This window comes from Uloborus diversus, chromosome 5 (assembly GCF_026930045.1).
Source record: "Uloborus diversus isolate 005 chromosome 5, Udiv.v.3.1, whole genome shotgun sequence".
In the NCBI taxonomy this organism is placed as follows: Eukaryota; Metazoa; Arthropoda; class Arachnida; order Araneae; family Uloboridae; genus Uloborus; species Uloborus diversus.
In genome coordinates, this window is record NC_072735.1 from 96520862 (window position 1) to 96546408 (window position 25547).

Sequence of the window (25547 nt, forward strand, 5' to 3'; positions counted from 1 at the left end):
TCGCTTCGAGGTGCACACCCCCATGCTACCAACTCATTTGTGCCAAATTTCATGAAAAACGGCCGAACGGTCTAGGCGCCATGCGCGTCACAGAGATCCAGACGGAGAGAGATCTGGACATCCAGACAGAGAGACTTTCAGCTTTATTATTAGTACAGATTTTAGTTAATTTATTTGACTTGAATCAGCTTTTGTTCAGGGATGTTCCACATTAATATATCATTAATAGCAAAAACTTTTTTAAGGACAAGCGATTATACTTCCTTCAACTTAATATTGAAACTAGACAAAGAAAAAGAAAACAAATTAAAAATTAATTTGAATTTTGACATCTGGAATTCAAATTACGTTTTTCGCAATCACGAGTGCGTGTGTGTGTATGTAGGCGTGTGTGTTTGTGTCTGTGTGCAGGTATGAGTGTGTGGGTAGTTGTGTGTATGAGTGTGTAGGCATATGTGTTTGTGTCTGTGTGCAGGCATGAGTGTGTGGGTAGTTGTGTGTATGTGTATGTATGTGTGAGTATGTGTTTGTGTGTGTGTGTACGTGCGTGTATGTATGCGAGTAAGTGTAGGATATTGACGCAACCTGGAGATGGTTTTCGCTAGAGGAGCAGCATCGTGAGGAGCCGGTCGACGGTGATGCTGCAGAGGGTGCTGGCGGGAAAATAAAATGATAGCACATCAAAACAGTCAAATGAAAGCAATAAGCAATCGTGATTGCTCAAAAAAAAGCTTTAAAAAGTGAAGTTAAGTTAGGTATGTCATCATAGGAAGGTCCAGACTACATTCCACAAGTGCTTTGTTCATGGCTTGAAGCAGCGAATAGCATTGAAAAAACTGTGTTAGAATATTGGAATGAAGCGAGGGCTCGTTTAAAATCTTGGACGACATGGTTGTTTATTATTTAGTTTTTTAAATGCTTATTAAGAGAGAAAAATAGAGTATTTGAATTTTAAAGTTATTATCTTCCCCTCTTAAATGTAAAACACATCCTCGGACAAAAAGTACTTTCACCGATCTATTTATTAAAACGCTTTTGTAGTTGTCAGATAGAAATTTTCTCAATTAGTTAGATATCTGTTCCTGAAACTTCTCTGCAACTAAAAATGATTAAAGATTTTTTTTCTAATGAAATTTTTACGGTATTTCTTTATTTATTTTTTATGATATTTTAAGTTACGTTACTTGATTATGTCTTTTATGTATCGTCAAGTACAGTAACATTTACATAAACGGTTTAGAACGCCGAAGTTTTTAAACATTACGAAACTTTTCAGTAAGTTGTAGCTCTACAGTCAGGGCTAAGGCAGAAATACAAATTTTTTCGAGTTGAATCTAACCATTGCTTCGGTCACTCGTCTGGTCTGTGCTAATTCTGTATTAGCTACCAATTTATTTGGCATGGTTGGCTTCCTTAAGAGGTTTTCCACCTCCAGATCAGTCACTTCCTATTCTGGGCTGATGAGTGCTAATAAGCACGAAACTGCAGTCCTCGGCTGGAATTGACTGAGCTGGCGGTGTATTTCATGTATTTCGAAACTGATCAACAACATGTATTTTGATTCTTCTCTTTTGTATCATTTGACTCTGTAATAGTAGCATTAAACTCTTTGACAATTTGTTAGGGAGTTGCATCCATTTATCTGTCTTTGTGTCATTCAAAATGGCGGCAGAAAAATCTTCTTGGAATATATTTAATGGCTCGTAACTTTCCAACCCCTTCATCAATATCAATATAATTTATATTTTCATGATTAGCATCAAAGAATCTACACGTGCACCAAATTTAAATAAAATTGGAAACGTTGGATGCCATTTTCGGAAAATCCTTGATTATTTGACATGTCATGCTGTAGGATAGAGTGTTGTACCTTGCGTCCTTTGTACCTTGAGACACTGCTAATTTCTAAGAATCTATTTATAGCAGCCATGCTTTTGTAATCTCTAATAGTAACCTTCACCACTAAATGGTGCCGTAGTAAAAATCAGCATCAAATGAATGAAATTGACGATTTTTTGAGAGAAAGAAAATTCCATGACTCGAAAGTAAATATTTTCTTCATTTGTAACTCATTTTCTGTCTCTTTATTTGTAATTTAATCAACTGAATTTTATTTTGTTACGAAAGAGTAATACTTTAAGTATTTTGCTTATGAGAAAATAATGATAGTGCATCCTGATTGACCATCATTTCGGTTTTCCTTAAACAACTTGGTGGCTGTGCTTTGGGACAGCCAGACATTTTGTACCTTAGCACATGTTCCAAGGTACAACATATGCATGATTCTTTATAATTAAGATAGTTTAGGAACATGGAACCATGTTCTAATCTTATGTAGTCTTTTAAACACATTTAATGTTAGATAATAATTCATTAATCATTATTCATATTTCATAATTAATTAGTCATGATTTAATTCACAACCATGGAACATTTTTTTTCTGGTGCAAAAATGGTTCAAGTATGTGGCTGTTTCCTGGATCGTGAAGACTTTCCCGTACTACAACAGGATGTGTCCCAAGGTAAAACGGGATGTTGTACCTTGGGACAACTTGGAACTTTTAGTTTAAATGGCTGGCAACATTTTATTTTTAAACTGTCTGAATTTTAAAAAATGTATTGCATGTATGCAGAAGTATGTTGGAGTATTTTAATGTGACTTTTAGATTTTGAATTTGATTCAAATAATTGACGTTGAAAATTAAATTATGAAAAATGTCCCAAGGTACAACACTTTCCCCTATAGTCAGTAAATTACCGCTCAATAGCCAGGGCTAAAGCAGAAATACATGAAATACACCGCCAGCTCAGTCACTTCCAACCGAGAACTGCAGTTTCGTGCTTATTAGCACTCATCAGCCCGGCATAGATAGAGCTAATAAGCACGATGCCGATAATAAGCATGATGAGTGCTAATAAGCACGAAACTGCAGTCCTAGTCTGGAAATGACTGAGCTGGCGGTGTATTTCATGTACTTTCCCCTATGCTTACCTTGTAAGTGTGGCTTTTTAATGGCGGCTATCTTGTTGTGGAGAAATGCACATTCAGTAACAGCAATTTTCTCAATGAGCTGTAACTCTTTCGCGAAACTGATTTCTGTTTCTGGAACCTGCTGCAAATCAGATTGAATGTTGGTGGAGAATTTAATTTTTCTTAAATATCATTTGGTTTTGAAAAAAATATTGCACATTTTTTATTATTACTTTTTTTACGAACTTATTGGTTGTAGTAATATCATTTTTTTCATTTAATTTTTTCTATTTGAATAAATATACACATGTATACTAGGGTGGTTCAAAAAAACTTTTTTCAGCTGCTAGAGTCCAGGACGCCCCTATTTTTTTAGACTTACTAATAGTATGATGCTGTAAAAGTTTTAGCTTCTTACTCACATTTTAAGAGGATGCTCATTGCTCAATGACCCCTTAATTTAATATTATCCGTAGCATAGAAAATGCCACAAATTTAGAAACATTTAATTTCCACAGTTTTTTTTTGGTAAGTAATTATTTTATTGCAACGTATATGCATACTACCAGTGTATATTATAATGTGTCGTGTTGTTTTTTCAGTTCAATGCATTTTTTAAACTCCCTCCAAGTTTGGGGGAGGGGGTTGAGCACCCTCTTTCAGTTGAAATAGGAAGCTAAAATTCTTCCAATATATTACTATCCACAAGCCTAAAAATATTGAGGGCTATCCTGTTATCTAGGAGAAACTTTTTTTTACATGATGTATTTTTGAACTACCCTAATGTATAAATTGCTACAAAATTTTCATGTGCCAAATACCTTTCTGTTTTAGCGCTAGTGCTCTGAAATAACCTTATATCTATATATATATAAATGAATGTTTGTGTCTGTATGTCATCCATGAACTCAAAAACTACCCGGCAGATTTGGCTGAAACTTTCACCGTTTGTTATTTTTGGTACTGGGAATGTTTATAGACCAGTTCGAAAAAAATCCGATCGATAGTTCCTTTTTTATTCCAATTTAAGTCACAATCCATTGGATAAATACGAATAAAATTATCGGCTGCAGAAATTAATTCGCGTGAAAGATCTCATTGATAAGAAGTTAGCTGTTGCCATTTTTCTTGAGTTTGAACAAATAAATTCTTTCTTTATTGTTTTATGGCTTTTCATGCAACGGGGGGGATTTAAAACTTTTTCTATTTGATATTTCTAGCGATTGATTGATCTTGCAAACTGCGTGAGTACAAAATTTGAGTATAGTCACGGTTTCACTTGATACCTGGACCGATTATTATGAAAATTGCTATATATATATGTATTTTCCCACGGAGAAGGTGCATAATATGCTCATTGAAGCCCCTCGCCACCAGATGGCACTGCAGAGTAGCAACTTCTGCCCCGTTCAACCGATTGTCATGAAAATCAGTATAATGATGTATTTTTTTGTTGGCGTAGCAACGCGCGTCGGGTACAGCTAGTTTTTTTATAAAATATACAAGTATTGGATTAAATGTCCATTAAAAATAAATTTAAATTAAAAGTGTTCCTAAATTAGCCTGCTGACCACAGGTTACCGCTAATGTCTTTAAGTTTTCATGTCCAGCTAAGATAATGTGAATTCACTAAAAATAATATGAATATTGCCTCAAAGAAATTAGATAAAATTTTGAAATTACTTTGGAAAAATTAGGAAAGTGGAGAAAAATAAATCGTCTCTCCGAAATAAAATGTTAACTATTTCTAAAGTCGAAATTATAAAAGAAAAAAAATGACAGAAAGGTTTGCAAAATTAAAAATAATAATTATGTCTATCGATTAACCGAGGAATTATTAACAGCCCATAAATCAGTAATCGGTCAGTTTGCTCATTGCCGCATCCCTAATAGATGCCAATCCTCACATAAATAATAGCCGATGATAAAGTAACCCGCGTGTTTCAACAATGAAACTTGTGCCGTGGCATGATAATTTGATAAACACGCAGGGAAATGCTTTATCGTGACAAATTAGAACTCGATTCGGTCACTTAAATGTTTTACTGGTAAGACTGGTCACTTTAGGAGAATAAAGACACGTAAAAATGAGCAACAGTGACCGCTATCTGCTGGAGTTAATGTTTAATCACGGCCCCACTCAATACTTAAGCGCCAGCGAAATTGAGTGGGGCCATGGTTTAATCTACCGGAGTTAGGGTTAAATTGCCAAATTTGATTTAAACTACCAAAATATCACCAACTAGGCAATCGCTGCGTTCAAATGTGCATAGAAGCGAATTTTCATCCGTCATACCATGACGGGCGACTTTCTAGTAATATGATGATGATTGAAATAAAGTCTTGAAAATAAAATGATGTCAAGGAGACCTCCGCTTGAAAAAAAACTTCAATTGGCATCATTATTTTACAATTTTTTGGACAAAAATACCGCTCTATGCAATGACTGTAATATTCACAATATTGGCAAAGCAGCAACTTTTGCTGTAAATTACATGGGATTTCTTTTATGGTGTACCCATTTAACGAAAGTACACATTACGAAAAAAGCTCCCTTCTGCTAATAAATCAATCTTTCATAAGATCCTCAAAATGACCAACCGAACCAATTTTCTTTTCAATTAAATGACCACGCGCAGTGTGTTTTCAACATATCTTATCTGGTGATAACTTATTCAGTGTTTGGAGCTGCAATAAAATCTTCAAAGAGACACACAGACATAAAAAAAAAAGGGAGTAGCTCGAATTTCTCACTAGCCAACGAACTACTTTTCCAGCAATCGCGTAACATGACATTCAAGTTCGTGACAAACAAGTGGTCAAGAATCATTTATGTATTCAGCACGCAATATGGTTTTTCTGAGCAAACATACGTGAATAGAAAGTTATTTAGAAAAATTTTAACAGGAATGTAAGTGTTCAGTAAAACCCGCATATGACGCATCGTGAAAGGACCGGGATATTTTCCAGTTATAACCGAGTGCTCGTAAAAAACGGGTTCATAAAAAATCATAAAAGTTCATATGTACTCGCTTTTTTATGGATTATTTTTAACTTTCTGTGCAGTACCAAAGAAATTGGCTAATTTGCTTTGAACTGTAACTCTTTTTTATGTGTTTATTATGTCTTATGGCCAACTGACATATAATTTTCCAAACACTTCTCCATTCTTCATTTTTTAAAAGGTCCCTTGTCACTTCTTTTCGGGATCTATGACTCATCACTAACTTTCGGTTGACTTCGTAATGTTAAATGATTTTTTCCCAGGAATAATGAGCTGGTCTGGAAAATGCTATAGAAGTTTTATAAATCATAAATATTGCTCCCTTTAAGCGGGATGCGCGTTAAAAGCGAGTTATGCCTATAAATTAGACTTAACATTGTTCCAACCAAATGTTTCTGAATTCCTATTTATATCCGGGTTCTCCTTAAATCAGGGCTCGTTATAAAAGAGTTCGACTGTATATTGGCATGTTAGGAGGAATGTCTTTTATTCAAAACTAGTGGTACCCGCACGGCTTTGCCCGTAATAGAAAAAATTAAGGGTCTTTTGGTTCGCCTGTATATTCACAAACAATGTATGGTGAATTTTCTCGCCAGTTGGCTTGTACCCACCTTACGGTTCCACGTTATGATAATTTCGTATCTCGCCAATTGGCTTGTGCCCATGTTACGGTTCCACGTTATGATAATTTCGTAATTTACTCGTCCATCTAATGATATTTTTGTTCTTAAAATTGGAATAGAAAAAGAACCACATCGAATTTTCGAAAAATCGCTTCGAGGTGCACACCCACATGCTACAAACTAAAATTTGTGCCAAATTTCATGAAAATCGGCCGAACGGTCTAGGCTCTATGCGCGTCACGGAGATCCAGACATCCAGACATCCTCCGGACAGAGAGACTTTCAGCTTTATTATTAGTAAAGATAAAGATAAAGAAGCATAAAAATATATAATTAGTAATATTGTTGTTGTTTCTAATTCTTCTGAGCCCAAAAAGCGGCAGCTATTCGATTTAAGGCAGTGAGGGACGACTTCCGTTTTATGGAGCACCATTTAGGTGGAAGTCCAAATTGGCTCAGACAGCAAATAATAGGTGGAAGCACCATCAAGTTTAAATCTGTTTCGTTGGTGGTGCCAAACTCATACATTTTCAACTGTGGCTATAACGAAGTTTTAGGTGATTAAAATAAATTTTGAAATATGTAAGTATAAAATTGAAATTATCATTCTAATCGGCAGTAGGCAAGGGACCTCCCATAAACAAAACAGCTAACAGCCACGCAATTAAATTTATTAATTAGTTGAAACATACTTTTGTTCAGACTACCTATTGATTAACATAAGAACAGTCTTTCTAATTTTGTAATTCCTGTATTAAAGAGTTGAAAAAGGTCATTGGGGCTAGAATAAAAACTTTAGTGACCATGAGCGAGCGCAACGAGCTAAGATCGCGTGGCGATCTTTATGGGACTGCGCCAGCAGTTTCGCCGTTCGGCTACGTGAGTTTATACAAGCTACGGTACTTCCAAAAATACAAACAGTTAAAAAACAAGTTTTATTAATTTTTAGTGGTTACGAAAATAGAAATCTAACGATTTTAAACCTACAGAAATTCTATGAAAATTCAATGAACTACTTTTGTGACCACCTCTTCAAAGTGTTACCTCGTGATGCCCCAACCTACTTTAGGTAATCAGTTTAGTTCTTTAATTTCTAAATTGAGTTTTATTTTTAGAACCTTATTGTTTCGCAAAAAAGTGGAACAATTTTCTTTCCCCCTTTTGCCTCTGAACACATTTATTTAGGGCATTCAAATTGAAGGTGAGCCATAAAAATGTGAAAAATATAATGCACAGACCCGTCATTTTGAAATTTTAAGGGAGAGGGGAAAGGAACAAAAGGTTTGTAATGGAGAAAACTACGAAATACGTACAAAAATGAATAATTTCATTTTGTTTCTATCCAGGAGAAGGGGTCTATTGACTCCCCCCGATCTAAATAATGCACTTTTGCAATGTAAAAGAGTATATGATTTTGTTAGCTGAGAAGTTAAATAACGAAAAATAAATTCAAGAGAAGTAATTACAAAAACTTTTCGAACTCTAAACGGATAAAATAAATAAAAATGAATGAATATGTGGCACTGTGTGTTTACGCCTTTTATATTAATTACCGTGTGATTTTGTGCTCAAAAATTATTTAATTATAATATTGCAGGGAAATATAATATGTTGTACGTATAACCTTAATGTTTCACAACTAAAGAAAGCTTGCCAAAAAGAACTGGAAAATTATAATTTATCACACTACAGCAGTTTAAAAATATGGTCGGATCTGAGTATTTCAGAGTGTTTCTAAAAGACTTTTTAGCTAATAAATCGCTGAAATATCCGCAATGTGTATTTTATTTTTAAGCATTTAGAAAATGATTTAAAGTTAACCTAATGCAGCCTGTGAAATCACAAAATGTAACTTTTACGTCAATCTGAAAGTCATAAAGTGTATTTAACTAATGGTTTTTTTTTCTTTTAATTTTATATTACTTGTAATTACTGTCAAATAATATTATTAGTATTATAAATATTAACTACATAAAGACAAATTAATAAAATTTGTTCAAAGGAAAAAAAATAAGAACAGTTTCATTAACTCTGTGAATGACTGTTAATGAAACATTTTAATTTTATAAATCACAATTTTGGTTGATTCAATGTATTTTTCTAGAAATTTTTTCGTTTATTTCAATTTTTGGTCTTTTGATTATGTTTTTTATATTTCTCTTCAAGTTCTAATTACAGAATCGATAAACTATAATTTAATATTTTTTTTTATTTTGAAGCTTTGTTCAAATGATTAATATTAATAAAAGTTTAAATCGTCGCCTCAGAGCAACAGTAAGATATCTTAATGTTATTTCTGGGATTAGATATCTTACTGTTACTTTGAGATGACATGGTATCGAGGCATCACACGAAACGCAATTGTCTGAACCTTAAATGCCCATAAATTCTGTATCTCTCATTCGAGATTGACTGGAAACTTATTAGTTATTTGTAGCATTAGTTTGGCATATTTCAACTAACTATGCCACTTCCGCTTTGGCAACAGCATAATTTTTTGCGATATGCGTGCTTTAGGATAATAAACTGTTCAGTATTAATGAACACGAAAGCAAAACTCTAGTAATTGACCGTCACCACTTATTTTTGATCTATATATTTTCCGACTAAATATGCAAAGACAGGAATATCTGACTCGATTTGCTTATGTTTTAGCTATCAGTAATAAAATAAATCAACTGTCACACATACACATAAATATCTATCAGTAGTCGCATAAGGGGGGGGGGGCGTTCGCCTCGGGTGAAATCCGTTCAGGGAGTGAGAAGAGAGGAATGTTGGTATTTCAAAAAAAAAAAAAAAACAATACAAAAGCTTCCAAATTTTTTTTTACTTGTTGTGCCAACTAGATGTAAAAAGTAACGTGTTTAGAGAAATATACACAATTATTACTTCCCTCTAATTCTTGAGGAACATAAGTGAAAATTATTTTTCTAAACTAAAAAGCTTCTTATACTGTAGATTTTCCCTTCAATTCCATTTTCCCTCGCATTCTGTTCCTCTTGTCCCTCCTCTTTCTTCAGTTTTTTTTTCATTAGGAAATAAATAATTCTCAAAAGTTTAAAAAATAGTTTATCTTACTATTACAAATTGTACCATGCAAAAATTGCAAAAAAAAAAAAAAAAAAAAATTCAGATCGTTTTTGACTCCACAACGCTTTTTGTCTTCAGTCCAACAACTGAAGAGAATGCCAAAAATAAAGCATCTATCTGCAATGTTGTTAGAAAATAATACAAATTTCATTAAAATATTTTTATTCAAACTGGAAATTCTGTTAAATGTTTCTAGAATAAAACATCACATTTTTCATTACAATATTTAAATATGAATGTGGAAATGATCAATATTAAAAATTATTTTTCTTAAAAAGCAAACAGTAAAAAATAGTTTCAAAGTTACATACACCTTTTCGAAGCTTTTTCATGTTGCCATTTCGATGATAAAAATAAAATGAAGTGTGAAAATAAATTCAAACGTAAAACATATTGTTTTCGAAACTTTTCATATTGTCTATAGCCCTTACAACATCTGGTGGTAGGGACCGAGTCTTTGGCTCGGATTCATTGCTGCATCTCATATCCTCTTTTACAAATATGTCGGCATATTTTTTGGCTCTGGTTGCCGCCAAGTCGGCATATAAAACTGGAGCTGGAATAGAAACGCTTCGAGTACACCTTGCATATGTGTGGCAAAGAAAATACGATAACTGCTGCAACTCATCAGGACTTAATTTGTTATCGTCATGGAGGACAGTGTAATGTGCAGGTTTGCTTGTACCTTGGACCCCTTCATGTGAGCACACGAAGAAGTCAAAGAATACAGGATGTGTGATTGTAGTATCAACTATTGTACCAGGGGGTACATTGCCACACTTCCCAACTCCATCTCTAGGATTTCTAGGTCGAAGCCTGGTTTGATGTCTCTTTTGAACGACTATATAGGTTACCGGAAGATAGCGGTGATAGAGTTCCTGGCAAGCTGCTTGGATACCACTAACCTCTTCCTCTATCACAGTAACAAATTGCCCTTCACCAACACCATCTCTGAAAAAAATTATCTTGTCTGGTTCAGTGCCATTATTTGCTGCCTGAAACTTTTCAAAGATTTCTTTCACAATATTTTTCATATTCTTTATAATTTCTTGAGATAATTTATTATTTTCTTGGTCTTGCAAGCAACATTTTAATGCATACCTAGAAGCTGCTCGATCGAGACTTCCAACAACGGCTGCAATAGATGGATAACTAAACCCTCTATTCCAGTGAATGACATCTGCTCCAAAAACTATAACATTGCTTTCAAATACTTGAGGATTTTGAAGGAATTTGTGGTTGATTCCTCCTAATTTTGCATTTATTTTTAAACAAACATTAGTAGTAATTTGATCATTGATTCGAGCAAGTGTTTTATCTTCCATGCATTGAGTAACCAATCCATATCTGAAATCGGCTTTGAATTTTAATTCTTCATAAGTGTGATATGTATCTTGTTTCGACAAAACAACTATTGCGAAATCTACGTTTTCCTTTATGGCATACTTTAGAGCTTCATCTGTCGTTGTCCTCTGATCAAATATCCTAATACGAACTGGTGGTCTACATCTCAAGCCACATTTCCTACTAGAAGACACTAAGCAATCGGCATATCGCGTCAGTTTGTCCATTCCGCAAATCTTCTCACTGGCAAAACTAATCAAAATCCACGCATCTACCTTTTTAGGTCTATAAAATTGTTTCCCATCTCCGATCCGCCAGACTCCTCTGTCATCTGGTCTAGCAATGCGGGAATTGTCCTTCCCACCATATTCAAGAGCAGGAGCACAAATTACACGGCCATCTACTTTCACTAATTTTGCGTCCATTAGGAGACCAAAGGCAGCCATTTTATTTCCACTTATTCTGTTTATAGCTTCGTCATTCATCATAATTGAATCAAATCTTTCGTAAGGTGGGATAGCAGTCTGTCTTATCATCCTTGATTCTAGGTCTCCTTTTAGTTTCCCCAATTTAACTTGACCTTCAACAACTTCACACAACTCCATGGGTATATAAGTTGAAGGATTGCTTGTTTGCATATGTAAACAGGGCAAAAAAGGATATTTCAATTGACATTGATACTTCTCGCGCAAATATTGTTCAACAGTTATTTTTTTCGACCCTGAATCAAAAGTTAAATCACTAGCGGAATCCAGGGTTACTTTTTTAATCTTATACTTCCGAGGATGTTTCTGATGTGTTACTTTTACACGTACACCCATTAATGCCTCTTCTATTTCAGAAACAGACTTTGGGTCTAGTTTGGTTCCAGTAATATCTTTCTTTAAAACATCGCAAGCATATTCGATTACAGAACCTGCTCTGTGAAATGCTTTAGCAGCCAAATTGACAACTAGTACTGGTCCTACTTCTGCAAGCCTCACACTTTGACTGTAACCAAACCATATCTCTAAACCAGAACCCAGCTGTAAAGGACGCTTTTGGTTTAGTAAAAAGAAGGAATTCCTTATGTGTGTTTCAGTAAGTGGTGTGTCGCGATGATTCATCACGGTATCATATACTAATAAAACTTCTTGGGGTATCTCAGTTGATCGTCCTCTATATAATTCCCTTAAAGGCTCTAAACTAATAATATTGCTTCCATCACTCTTCTGCACAGGTTGAATGATGATGGAATAATTTTTCATTCTGCCTTCCACTTCCATTTCAACATTTAAAGTAGTTTTATCCTTAAACGGCAAAGTCTCACTAGTAAAAATATTTTTCTGTCCATCATAGACTGGATTATACCTTTCAAGGGCTTTAGATTTCACCATTTTAGATATTATTTCTCTGCATTTCGCTTTACCCATGTTTCTTTTTTGTTGATGTTCTACCTGCCCCACTTTCTGTTGCATATCTTCCTTTGCCGTTCTACCTTGAAGAACAACACTTTTTCCCTGTTTCTTACCTTTAGGAATATCAAGTATTTCAACATCATAATGATACACAGAGACATCTTTGAATTTCAAAACGAAATAGTTGGCGAAAAGAGCTATATTCCTCCCAATGGTTCCATATCCTGGTCTTTTTAGAGGAAAGACTTTTTTCTTTCGTTTTGGTTCAATGGTAAATCCAGCTTCGTTTTCCAGAATTTGATTTCCGCCAGCTCTTGAAGACTGTCTTGCAGAATCAGATTCATTTGTTTGCTTTTGAAGAGCAGTAGTTTTACTTTCAGGAAATCTCGTTTCAACATCTTCGATTGATACCGTTCTAGTCTTCCTTTTCTTACCTGAAAAAACAGATTAATCGAAACTTAATCAACTTACATTTTTTTTTAAATTTTATCATAAGTCTCAATGAAGTGATTTTATGAATGCTTTCTCCTTAACTAGTAGTTTGGTAAGCAACACTGCGCTGCAAACAATTTGAAGGGGGGGGGGGGGCGTCTCAAAATGTTTCTGACTCCATTCTTACTGATTCTCATGAAAAACGACACCCTGAATCCGAATATGAGCACAATTTTCTCCATCAACTCCCCCCTTTTTTGGAATAGCGGCCCCCCATTTAAAAAAAAAAAACCTCTTCGGCAGCTTTATAGTCATTATTTTTATATGGACGGGAGGAGGGCATTATATTAACTATTAACATTCTTCTGAGAGGCTAGAGACATAAAAGTGCCGAGGCATGAATATTTGTAGCAAGTTGAGAGACTCATTAGGGCATTCCTACCTAAAATATTTTTTAAATGATCAAAAACGATATTTTTTCGAGGAGTTTATTTTACAATTCTGAAGTGAAAACTTCTGTAGACGCTTTGAGCACTTTTGAGGTGGGAAAAAAACCATCCATTTCACGACACTGAAAAGCCGTCACCTTACCAACACAGGAATACAGCGCATGCGCGGCTTCTCTCTGCTCCTTTACGAGCGATTTTTTCGTTACGATTGCGAGACTCAATGGCACGATCGACAGCGCATCAGTCTCAAGAATCGAACAAGCTGCCCATCGTGAGTTCGGTTTTCATCCTCATATAATATTTCTGAAATGAAAACTTCTTTAGGCGCTGGATATTTTTTCAGATGAGAAAAAACAATGTTTCTGATATCGGTGAGACATTGTGTTTGTCGTTGCCATTCTGAAAAGGGACAGCTAATTGTTATGGTTGCGGATTACATTTCACCGGATAAGTCTTCAAGCCCAATACGAGAATTTCTGAATGAAAATTTATTTATTTATTCTAAAAACGCTTTTGCATTACTTCGAGATAAACTTGGGAAGAGCTTTGATGATTTATTTGCCAATGATTTTGAGTGAGAATTTCAACATCAACTTTGCAGATGATAAAAACATACCATAAATTGAATTTTTAAATGGAATTTTTTTTAACGATGTTCGATAACTGCAATCTTAGCACAACGAGATATAAAAGTGCAGTTAATGCAGTCTTTAAACCGTATGAGGCAATGAGAAGCAAAGAGATGCAAGTGGCAAAAAAATTGGAGATAACTAGTACAAATGGTAGGTGGACCTCTCCTCTGTCTTGTGGCAAGAGATAGTGCTAGTAGTCCTGGTAAATGCTGCTGTACAGAATGATTTTAAAAAAAAAAAATCAATGATATCCTACTTAGGATGTTATCTTTAAACGCGTTTTACTCAAAACTTGAAAATGTCAACTTACATCCCTTTGCTTCTCACTGCCTCTCATTTAAACTGATTCGAATAAAAGTTTTATATTTCCTATTTTGGTTACCATTAGCCTATTGTATCAGTTTTGGAATATAATAATGATGAAGGTGATGTTCATGGCGTAAAAAAATCATGATATTGAATATGATTGATATATATATAAATTTAAAAAAAATAAAACAATTGGAATTTTTTTATTTTTTAAATTTAAATCATCAGACTCTTTTTTTTTTAAAATAAACCCCGAGTTATCTGGCATACCTCAAAATTCGAATTATTTCCCTTCGAATTATTTATTTCTTTCGAATTATTAGTCGGACCCAGATGCTAGTCAATCCGACTGCATATCGGCTTTTCCGCCAAGTCAGCTAAATAGGGTTGATGCAGTAAATCGATTGCGTGGAAAGTTCAGTATGTGTATTGTTTGTTATTTTTATGCATGGAAAACTGAATAACACAAACTAAGAATTCATTTTCTAATATTTCCTATATTTGCATCAATATTTACTTTATAAACGAACAGAAATACGCCAACCAAAATGTATATAATTGATGCTCGCACTGCTGATAAACGATAAAACTAGAATGTAGCTGGTATTTTTAATATACAAATATAAAACTTTAATTTTGAAACTACAATTAGTTTTAAGTGAATACTGAACACACACGCGCGCATATAAACATACCAAATTTCTTTTGAAAAAAAAAGTTTTCACTTCTGTCAGCAGTTCCATGCCTGTCTATTTTTTTACACTTATTTTTCGGTGTGAAACCACAGTAGGGAACTCACTCCTATGAGCCCATATTCCAAAACAATGTGCAAATAAATAAATAATCTTGGAAATGCGTCATGTTGCTCACAAGTCACACCACAAAACTTCAGTAAAGAAAGTTCTCGTATTATTTATATTTATTCCAGTTACATTTACAGATATAATTAAAATTTAAAATGAAATAAATTATGCTTATAATATAACATTAATGCGTATTTACATCTATGGGGAAATGCCACCTCTATTGTTTATCACTATATCAAAAAGGGATAATAACGCCAAATCGTCTTCCTTCGTTAAAACTGCTGAAAATTATACTTTAAACAATACATATTTCACATGCTATTATTGTTTTCTTACTTTTTTATGAGTCCTGTAATGAATGTGAAGCATTGGGGCCAATTGAATCATAAAAGAGGGCGATACTAGACCATGAAACTGAGGGTGACCTTTAAGGTGGTTCAAAAATACATGTAAAAATTTTTTTTTCTTCTAGATAACAGGACACCCCTCAATATTTTTAGACTTGTGGATAGTAATATTCCGGAAGAATTTTAGTTTCCTATTTCAACTGAAAGACGGTGCTCAACCCCCTCCCCCAAACTTCATAAGTATGGGGAGCGGGGTTAAAAATACATTGAACTGGAAAAACAATGCTACATTTTAAAATATACACTAGTAATATGCATATACGCGTTGTAATTAAATAATTATTTACAAAAAAAAAAAAAAAAACAGCCGGGGAAATTAAATGTTTCTAAATTTGTGGCATTTTCTATACTACGGCTAATGTTAAATTAAGGGGTTATTGATCACCCTCTTAAAATTTGAGTAAGAAGCTGAAACTTTTACAGCATAATATTATTAGTATGTCTAAAAAAAGGGGGGCTGTCCTGGACTCTAGCCAAAAAAAAGTTTTTTTCGGTTGTTGTTTGAAGCACCCTAACCTAACCTAAAAAAGTTGTTTGAACCACCCTAGTGACCTTATTTGCTCACTTACTTTTAGTAAATATTCATTGACTTACTTTTGAACTTTACGAAAATTACATCATTTTCGAAAATTTTACTATTAGTAGTTCTGCATAAAATGACTAGAGGAAAAGGTGTAAAAATGGGCACAGGTATAAATATGGGCACCCCTCCCTAGTGCCTAAGGGGGTTACTGAATACTGGCGGTGAGGACTGTATAAGGTGCCATTTACTAATACAAGATAGTAGGAAAGATTCCTTCAAGTAGTGTGGATGCAGCTTGAGTTTTTGCACAAATTGGTGTTTTTATAGACGCAAACTTTTTAGAAGTGTGCGAAACCGTTTTCTTTTCATGTTATTATGTTTAGTTGAAAACAATTTCAAGCTTCATTTACGTGAAACGACAGATGCGTAACTGTACCCTCGGGGGCGCAGCTTGAATCAAAACTTTTTTTCAGAAGTTAGTATGTATAAAAATCGTATCATGTATATATTTTACCATTCAAGAGTTGACTTCACAACATAAGGCCAAATATTCGAAGCGGGGGGGGGGGAGCCTAAAAATCACCTCCTTGTTATGCCTCTGCTTTCCCCTCTATATTTAAAAACAATTTTGATGCACCCATTAGTTCTAGAAAATTTTAACATCTGGCGTAATCCTGCCACTATCATAACCGTCATTTAGAGTGATCAGGAGGAGGCAATCGACGCCGCTAATATTGATAAAGATATTTAGTTACAACTGAGTAGGCATGGGGTGCTTTTTCTTCCTTTTTTTCGAAATAATTTGCTTTGTTTACATACCCTTTGTTTTCAACTTTACCCCTGGAAAAGTTCGAAATGACAATTCTAGCTAATATTTCTTCAAAACTAGTGCAATCATGAATCCCGATTTTTTGTGAAACCCTTAAATTTACCTTGTGAAACAGCTGATGATTCTGGAATTGAAGTTTCTGGAATTGAAGAAGGTGGCTCAGGCTGGATAATAGTTGTTGGTCGGCCCCTTCCTCTACCTCTTCCTTTTCCTAAAATTTAGAAGTTGTGCAATGAACTTCTACTATGATTAAAAAAAAAAAGAAAAATTCTTCTTTATGTTTCTTTTATCATACAAAAATGTACAAAACTGTAACAGGCACTGGGAATGCAGAATAATTTCCCACAAACCTAAATTGATGTCGAATCGTTTATTTCATTGATGAAAAGTACTTAGGTACGTATAATTGAATTTGACAACAATTTTTAGACCGTATATTTTCTTTCATCTTGATGCAAAATGGGGAAAAGTGAAATATGAAATATTTTTCTCATGATGTATTTTTTATTGATTATGAAAAATATTTTTGCACAAATAAATGAATGAATAGGTAACGAAACAACAAACGAATAAATTAATAAGTGAGAAAGTTAATCCAGTGGAAAAATAAATTAGTGAAAAAAAACAGTGGATAAATTAATAAATAAGTGAATTATTAAATGAAGTAATACACATGGAGGAATTAATGAATGAATTCGTAAGGGTATTGATTAAAATTGATGACTGAATAAGTAAACGAAACGAACTATTCAATTGTACCCCAAGTGCACTTAACTAATTATACAAAAAATTAAAAATAAAAAGCAGTTTAATATTAATTAAATAAATACAGCACTGCATATTAGTAGAGCTCAATTAATATTTAAAGTGCTGATAACAAGAACTTTATCATTTTAAAATTGCAAAAATAAGTTTTGACTTAGCACAAAATATTAAAATACTAGAAAATCGCCCGCCAAGGTATGGTGGGTGAAAATTTTTTCCACATTTGAACGAAGCAATTGCCCGTTTGGTAAAAGTTTAATAATTGAAATTGCAACCCTAATTCCAGTGGAGTAACCCTTAACTCCAGTAGATAGCGCTCATTGTTGGCCGTTTTTTCGTTTCTTCATTCTCCTAAAATGACAGTCTTGCCAGTGAAACAGTTAACGGATTCAGTCCAGCCTTGTCAAAATAAATCAATTCCCTGCATGTCAAATATTACCAAAAGTATTATTAAATTATCATGCCGTGGTGCGAGTTTCAAGTGTGATGACGTCACAGCGTTACTCGATCGGTGAATTCGCTACTATATATATGAGGATGAGCATCAGTCTTAAAAGGCTACTTGTACCACAGAGGTAACATTTTCCTGACTGGCAGACTTAGATAAAATGAAAAGCTTTCTGCGAACACAAATCCTAACTGGAAAATTTTCTGCAAATAATTATTTTGCCTTACTCACCCTTGAACAAAAAATTAAATTTATATTCAAATATGAAAGAGACAAAAAAAAAGTGATTTAAATCATTTATTTATTTATTTTTACAATAACATATAGTTCACTTATTTTCACCAACTGAAGAAAACTGCCAAAACCATTATTTTTTTTACACATGTGCTTTAATAGGCTTTGGAGAAAGGCTTTAACAGAAATAAACTCCGGGATTTTCTTAAAAACTCCCTTTAATATATATATATATATATATATATATATATATATATATATATATATATATATATATATATATATATATATATATATATATATATTTAAACCAACGTTAGCAGTTTCAAAAAAAAATTCTGCAGAGCCAAAAATTTTCTGCGAACGCCGTTCGCGCGTTCGTCTATATTATGCAAGACTGCTGACTGGAATACATTTCATATGTTACTGCATAGTTAAAATATTACCCGATCTTCGCGAAGCAAACTTCGAGGGTTGGTAAGCAACAACGAGCAGGGGGCGGGGACCCCTTTGTTATTAAAGAAAAAAAAACTAGGTCTGTAATTTTCTCTCCATTTCCGTGTTTTGTCTAGAAAACATTTACATGTACAGTAGACCCTCTCAATAAGGGACACTAAGTGGACTAAAAATTTTGTTCCTTAAATAGAGGTGTCCCTTCTTCGTAGGTATTTCAGTTACTGTATTGCGTAAAATAGCTCAGTATAGTTTTATAATTAACGGAAACGATCAAAACTTAAGATTTAAAAATGAAAATGATGCATACAAATATGTCACTAAAAATTTCAGAGTTATTTAAGTTTCAAAATGTATATTTTAACTAGAGGACCCGACAGACGTTGTTCTGTTCAAACTTTGTAAATTGAAAAGTTAAAAAATTTCAATGAACTATCAAGTGTTTGAACCGTTTTGTTGAAAAAAATAAGTTAAAAGAAAATGTTTTAACCTGCTTGGTGTCCGAATGCGTATATTTATTACTACTTGATTTATTTAATGCCCACTGAGCAGTTGTTTTATTAACTATTTTTCCTCCCGTACTTGTTGGTTTGTTCCTTCAACCATACTCAAAGAATAAAAAGCGTTTTCAGATATTAAGTGTAAAAATCTAACTACCCATCTAGAACAAACGTGAAATCCAGCTGCAACATCCCCCATATGAAAAAGAATAAAGCAATTGAAAGGATATCGTTTAGAAAAATGATAAAGGTAAAAACAGTTTCTGAATAAGCGAAAATCACTCATCCCCCCCCCCCCCCGATGTAATAAACACATTCTTCAACTAAAATAAATAAAAACTCTTTAAAAACGAAAAACAATTCTTTGCAATTTGAAATATTTCGCCAAATAAACAAAAAATACAATAAATTACATTAACAGTAGCTTTAAAATGTAAACAAGTGATCACACAACTCTATTGCTTATAGCCAAAGTCGCCATGCCACCACGTTGCTGTAATCCGGCCAATCAGTAAAAGAAGCCGACTCCGACCGATTGGCGGTCCGATCTTCTGAACGAAAACTTTTTAAGCTTCATATATTGCCTAATTTGTTCTTTCCACCAAAGGTAAAGATCTTCCACTGCACTCATCTTTTATGTACAGAACTACCCTGTTGGAATTTATCTGGACAAAAATAAAATTTGTTTCGTCTTTAAACTACATCATCTTTTCCTTTAATAATGTACTGATTAGTTAAATAATACTTAAAGTATTCTTGACATTGGTCCCAAAACTCAGATGGATTTCAGCGGAGAAACAAATGTTGCTAGGTATGGTACTTTCTGATAATTTGTTAGGAAAACCTAAAGCACCGATCCGGTCACATGGTTCAACTACGATAGCAGAACACACGTTTTGCGTGAACCTTCCAGTACTTTACTTTAAAATATATCACGGGACCTAAAATCGTTGCTTTCAAGAGAGAGAGAGAGAGAGAGAGAGAGAGAGAGAGAGAGAGAGAAATGAAAGTTTCACTCTCTCTCTCTTCGTTTTAACTACTCTCAATTGGCATATCACAGTAGGAAATTTCATTACAAAAAGCAGAGCTGGCTTTCTTATTGTCCTTTGGCAACGGGTTAAATATTTATTTCAGTTCTCGCTCAACAATAGGTTAAAATAAATATTTATCGTTTGGGAGATATAACCATCCAATGTTTTAATTAATTAATTAATTAATAAAAACGTTTCTGATTCGGTCCATCGCGCTTCGAAACCATGCTTGCGTCAACTTAATTACAAATAAAAAATTTGATCTAAATCAGCCCAGCCGTTTAAAAGCTTTGTGGTGACAAACGTCCGCACAGAAGATTTTTATGTATTAAGATAATTAAAATTTAATCAAAAATTTGTCAAGGCTAGGTTATGAAACATGCAAAACATATTTTCATCTAATTCATTGCTTAAATTTCTTTGATTTCTTGTAATTTTCAGTATAATCTAAAGTTTCAATTAGTGTGACTGTTTAAGTTTCCTACATAAAGTTTGTTATGAGCGGTACACAATCTGTCAGGTATGGCTCTAAGTAAATTAACTATTGAGACTGAATAGCATGCATGTAAATTTCAGCAAGAGTTTTACAATAAGTTGCTTCATTGTACCATTGTACATGTTAAAGTTTTTTTTTTTTTTTTAAAGTTAATTTTTAGACAAAAAGTGAAATTTGAACTCAAGTACATTCAATAACACTTCTTACTCATTTATACATGAATTTTTGTAATTTTTCTCTGAGACTGTCCCTTAAATAGAGGTGTCCCTTATTCGGAGGTGTCCCTTAAAGGAAGTACTACTGTGTTTAAATTTTATTTACGTTCCAGCAGGCGAGATTCATCTCAAAATGGGGTGCGACCCAAAGGTAAAAAAAGGTTGGGCTCCACTGTTTTAGGAGCTTGATTTCCGAAAATTAAATTTTGAAACTTTGAATGTTTTATTGCATAGATTCAATCAAAACTCATTGGAAAAACTAGTTGATGAGTATCTTTATAATTTTTCAACACTTTGACATTTTTAGTATATTTAATTTTATTTTCGATCGTAAACTTGATAAAGAATTAATTAATAAACTGATTCACGAATTAAACTCAAGGTAACCAAGACAATAATTGCATTTATAAAATTTATAAAATTTACAAATTTAACCCTTAATATTTAAAGTAAATGAGGATGTTTTATGAATTTTTGCAGTAAAACACAAATATATAAATGCTGTCTTTCTAAAAAAAATGCACCCCTTGTGGAAAGTTGAAAAACTGCGAAGTTTGCAATGCAAAATAACACGTTTCTGGGGAATTCTTCATTAAGATTTTAAAGCTGATCCACAAAATCAAATATTGTTCTGTGCACGTTAAAGGAAAGCATTTAATCAATTTCAGAAAAATTTACCTTGTGAAACAGCTAATGCTCCTCTAGTTTCTGAAGTTGAAGGTGGTAGCTCAGGATGTGGAACAGCCTGTGAAGTGGGCGGCGAAGATGGACCCCTACCCCTTCCTCTACCTCTTCCTTTTCCTGAAATTCAAAATAGCCCGGTCAAAATAGACGAAAAAAACGCAAAAGTTCGGAGAAATTCGCATAGAGCTGAAAACTAGTACATATCGTAAGGACACCATTATAAATGAAATGTCAAAAGTCCTCATCGATCCCGTGGAGCTAAAAATTTTATTCAAGGTCAAAGGTAAAAAAAAATCGATTTTTTTATAGATCTCTTAAACAGAAATTGTTATCAATAAAATAGAGGTTACAAAGCTTGAAAAGTATGCAACTGTGTACAAACAAGCGGAGATTCAGAGGATGGGTAACCCTCCCCTATAAAGTTATAAAATGAAGCCTAAAACTGCATTTGGGGACAAATTTCGAAAAATTCACCTGTGACCACTTATTTGTATCCGAATTTGGCACTTTTACCATGAAATTAACATAAATATATAAAGGACATCATAAAAAGGGAATGTCAAAAGTCCCCATCGATCCGGGTGGAGCTAAAAATTTTATTCAAGGTCAAAGGTCAAAAATTGATTTTTCGCAAAAATCTCTTAAACGGTAAGTGTTATTGTAAAAATAAGTGATACAAAGTTTGAAAATTATACAATTTTGTACAAACAAGTGGGGATTCAGTGGGTGGGTCGTGGTGTCAACCCTCGTGGTGTTTTGTAAGAGCAAGATTTTTCATTTTAACTCCTTTCTATTCCGCTTACAGAAATGCAAACTTTTTCACTTTTAATGGAAATTAGAATTTTTTTTCGAAAAAGTTTAGCATTAATCTCTTACATGAATGAATATTTTTTGATTATATTTTGACTTAATTGCACGTGTACTTTAATTTTTATGTGTAAAAAGGAATCTCCAAAAAACATGAAATACAGTGAAACATCGTTTATACGTTTTTGAAGGACCAGTATGAAAAAAAACGTATTAAAAAAAATCGTATTATAAGTATACATTAATGTGTATTGGACTCTGCAGGGACCAATTTAAAAAACGTATACATGATAAGAACGTATAAAAGAGAAACGCATAAATGATGTTTCACTGTATATATAGACTCCTCCTACAGTACATAAATATAATTTATATTTGAGTAAATGCCAGTGGTGTATCTAGCACGGGTGTTATCCAGAGTCATTATTTCGGGTGTCACCCTCCTCCCCTTCTTCAACCAGCAAAAAAAAAAAAAAAAATATTGATAAAACTTGTTCTAGACACATATGTGCTCCATTTTCATTGAAAACAATTTTCCCAATTGTTTCTTAATGTATCTCTTTTCCAGAAATTTCAAGATTTCATTTGCAAATGCAGGCAGCGACGGACGTAGGAGGTGGATTTGAGAATATATCCCCTCTGAAACTCAGAATTTTTCCTTCTTTGACCTTAGGAGAAGACTAAAACTAACCATATCCCCCGACATTTTTTTTTTCTTTTCTGGATACGCCACTGTATGCAAATGATTTTCCTGTCTTTCGGTTTCTGATTCGTTTTACGCATGCTACGCAAACTTACTTTTTCAAGCAGAATCGTTTTGCTTTTTTTTTTTTTTTCATTTCCTTTTGAGTCCCTTTTCTTTTTCAACGTTTTAAAAAGTAGTTATAATTCCTTTTCTTTGTGTAATCAAGTCATTACACATCAGTAACTTTTTTTTATGCTATTAAATCATACATATTAAGGATACGTTTATTTGAGGCGGCTTTTGAAGAAGCGGCGCTAGTATTTGTCAATCTTGTTCCCGTTTTTCCCCCTTGTCGGCTTTTAGAGTACATTTTAGCATTATTTTGGTTCTGTAGCAACTTTAGTTGCAATGTACTCGTATTCCCAACCAAGGTTTTTCAGTCACCGAACCTCTTTGATCCTAAACATGATTTAAAAGTATAAATCATTAAAACATCGAATGATATGGAATATGAAATCAATGTAAAATAATGGAAGGAAAAAAAAGGAAGATTCATCACTCAATTAAACAATAAATTACATGTAAAGGAAAATATTTTTAAAAATGTAAATCAAATTAAATTTAAAAACAAAAAAGCGTACCAATCTGTTTATCAACACACACATTCAAATATTAGAGTGAACTTTTAAAAGAATCTTAATTTACCTCTAAAAATATGAATGATTGTTGCCGTTTGGTTTTGATATGAGCTATTGCCTTTGGCAAGGTAAATTTCAAGTCGTCTTTACATCTACCACGTATTTGTTTGAGATTGAGATAAAATGACTTAAAGCGTCATCTTGTGATGTAGCATTACGTATGGATGGAATGCTTTAACTGCAACCCTTGTCTATTAACTAACACAACAGTTTCTTTCCTGTCTGTTTCAGAAAATCTTCAAATTAGCTTATCTGACCTCCTTTTTGCATGTTGAAATTTTGAAATGTGGAAAAATATTATTACTCTTAGCATATTGCAATGACAAAATATAAAAAAAATAATGTTAACAAAATTAGTACAAAATTGAAATATTTGTGTGTTATTATACAGGGTGTTCCGTTTTAACATGCAAAAAACCTTTATTTTCGCAACCGTTGGTCCAGGGGCGTAGCTAAGGGGGGGGTTTTGGGGACAAAACCCCCCCCCAAAAAGTTAGTCTCAAAAAAAAAAAGAGAAAAAGAAGAGAGAAGAGAAAGAAAAAAAAAAAGAAGAAAAGGGAAAAATTCCAAGCGATTATACATATATATATATATATATATATATATATATATATATATATATATATATATATATATATATATATATATATATATATATATATATATATATATATATATATATATATATATATATATAACCCCCCCCCCCGAAAGTCGGGTCTAGCTACGCCACTGCGTTGGTCCTAGATGCATACTTTCAATTGCAAAAATGTTCAAAATCAGATGCAAAGTTCTGATGCTTGTTTTAATTTAATTCAATGTGCAATTTCTGAACTTTTATTATAAAAGTGCCATGGGAACAGTGAGGGACAAATTAATGGTCTCTCACTGTTCACCTGTTGCAAAATATAAACTCAATAGCTGCCATTCGCAGACAAAGAAAAATAACAACATCATTCTACGGCTAAAATGAACGTTAGTTAATAGGCTAATGTAAGATTAATAACACCAGTCTGCAGAGTTTATCTAACTGTTTGGAAACAGTGCAACAAACAATAGAGATCAGAGTTGAAAAAAAAAAAAACGTTTTTTTTAAACAAAAACCCCCAACAAAACCGTTTTCTTTAATTTAAACCAGTTTTTTTTTTTTTTTTGGTCCAAACCAGTTTTTTTTTTTTTTTTTTTTTTGGTTTAAACTGGGTTTATTTGGTTTAAACATTATTTGTAAGAAGATTGATTTTATTTTTAGAAAGATATGAATATTTAATGAACTGATTGTTATTGTATATTTAATATTCTCATTTGAGCCTAACCACTAGATTATTGATTAAATAATTAAAAGTAAAATCTCGAAATTTAATTTCCTCATAAGCAGAACTTTCTTTAGGGGAAATATTATTTGAAAATCTTTAACTACTAAAAAAGTACCATACATTTAATAGCTAGACCTTGGCATAAATGAATAATCAAAGGAATAATTTACTGTGAGAGTTGAGACATAATTATAATTAACTAAAAATAAAATTTAATGAATCAATTTGCTCATAATTATAGCTTTCTACGAAAAAAATATATAAATAAAAGTGAAATTAAAATCAAGCATTCGAAGAATAGAAAGTATTTTCAATATCCACAAATGAATCACAAGTCTGATGTACATTTCACAATTTTAAAAACCAAAAGATCAACACATTTTTTGTTTAAAGATTTAG

General features: G+C 33.2%; 1 protein-coding gene across 3 annotated transcripts in view; it reads left to right on the top strand.

Annotated features, from left to right (window-relative positions):
* LOC129222130 (uncharacterized) overlaps positions 1-25547 on the top strand; it is a 71885-nt gene that overhangs the window by 11819 nt on the left and 34519 nt on the right. The gene's annotated exons all lie outside the window — the stretch shown is intronic.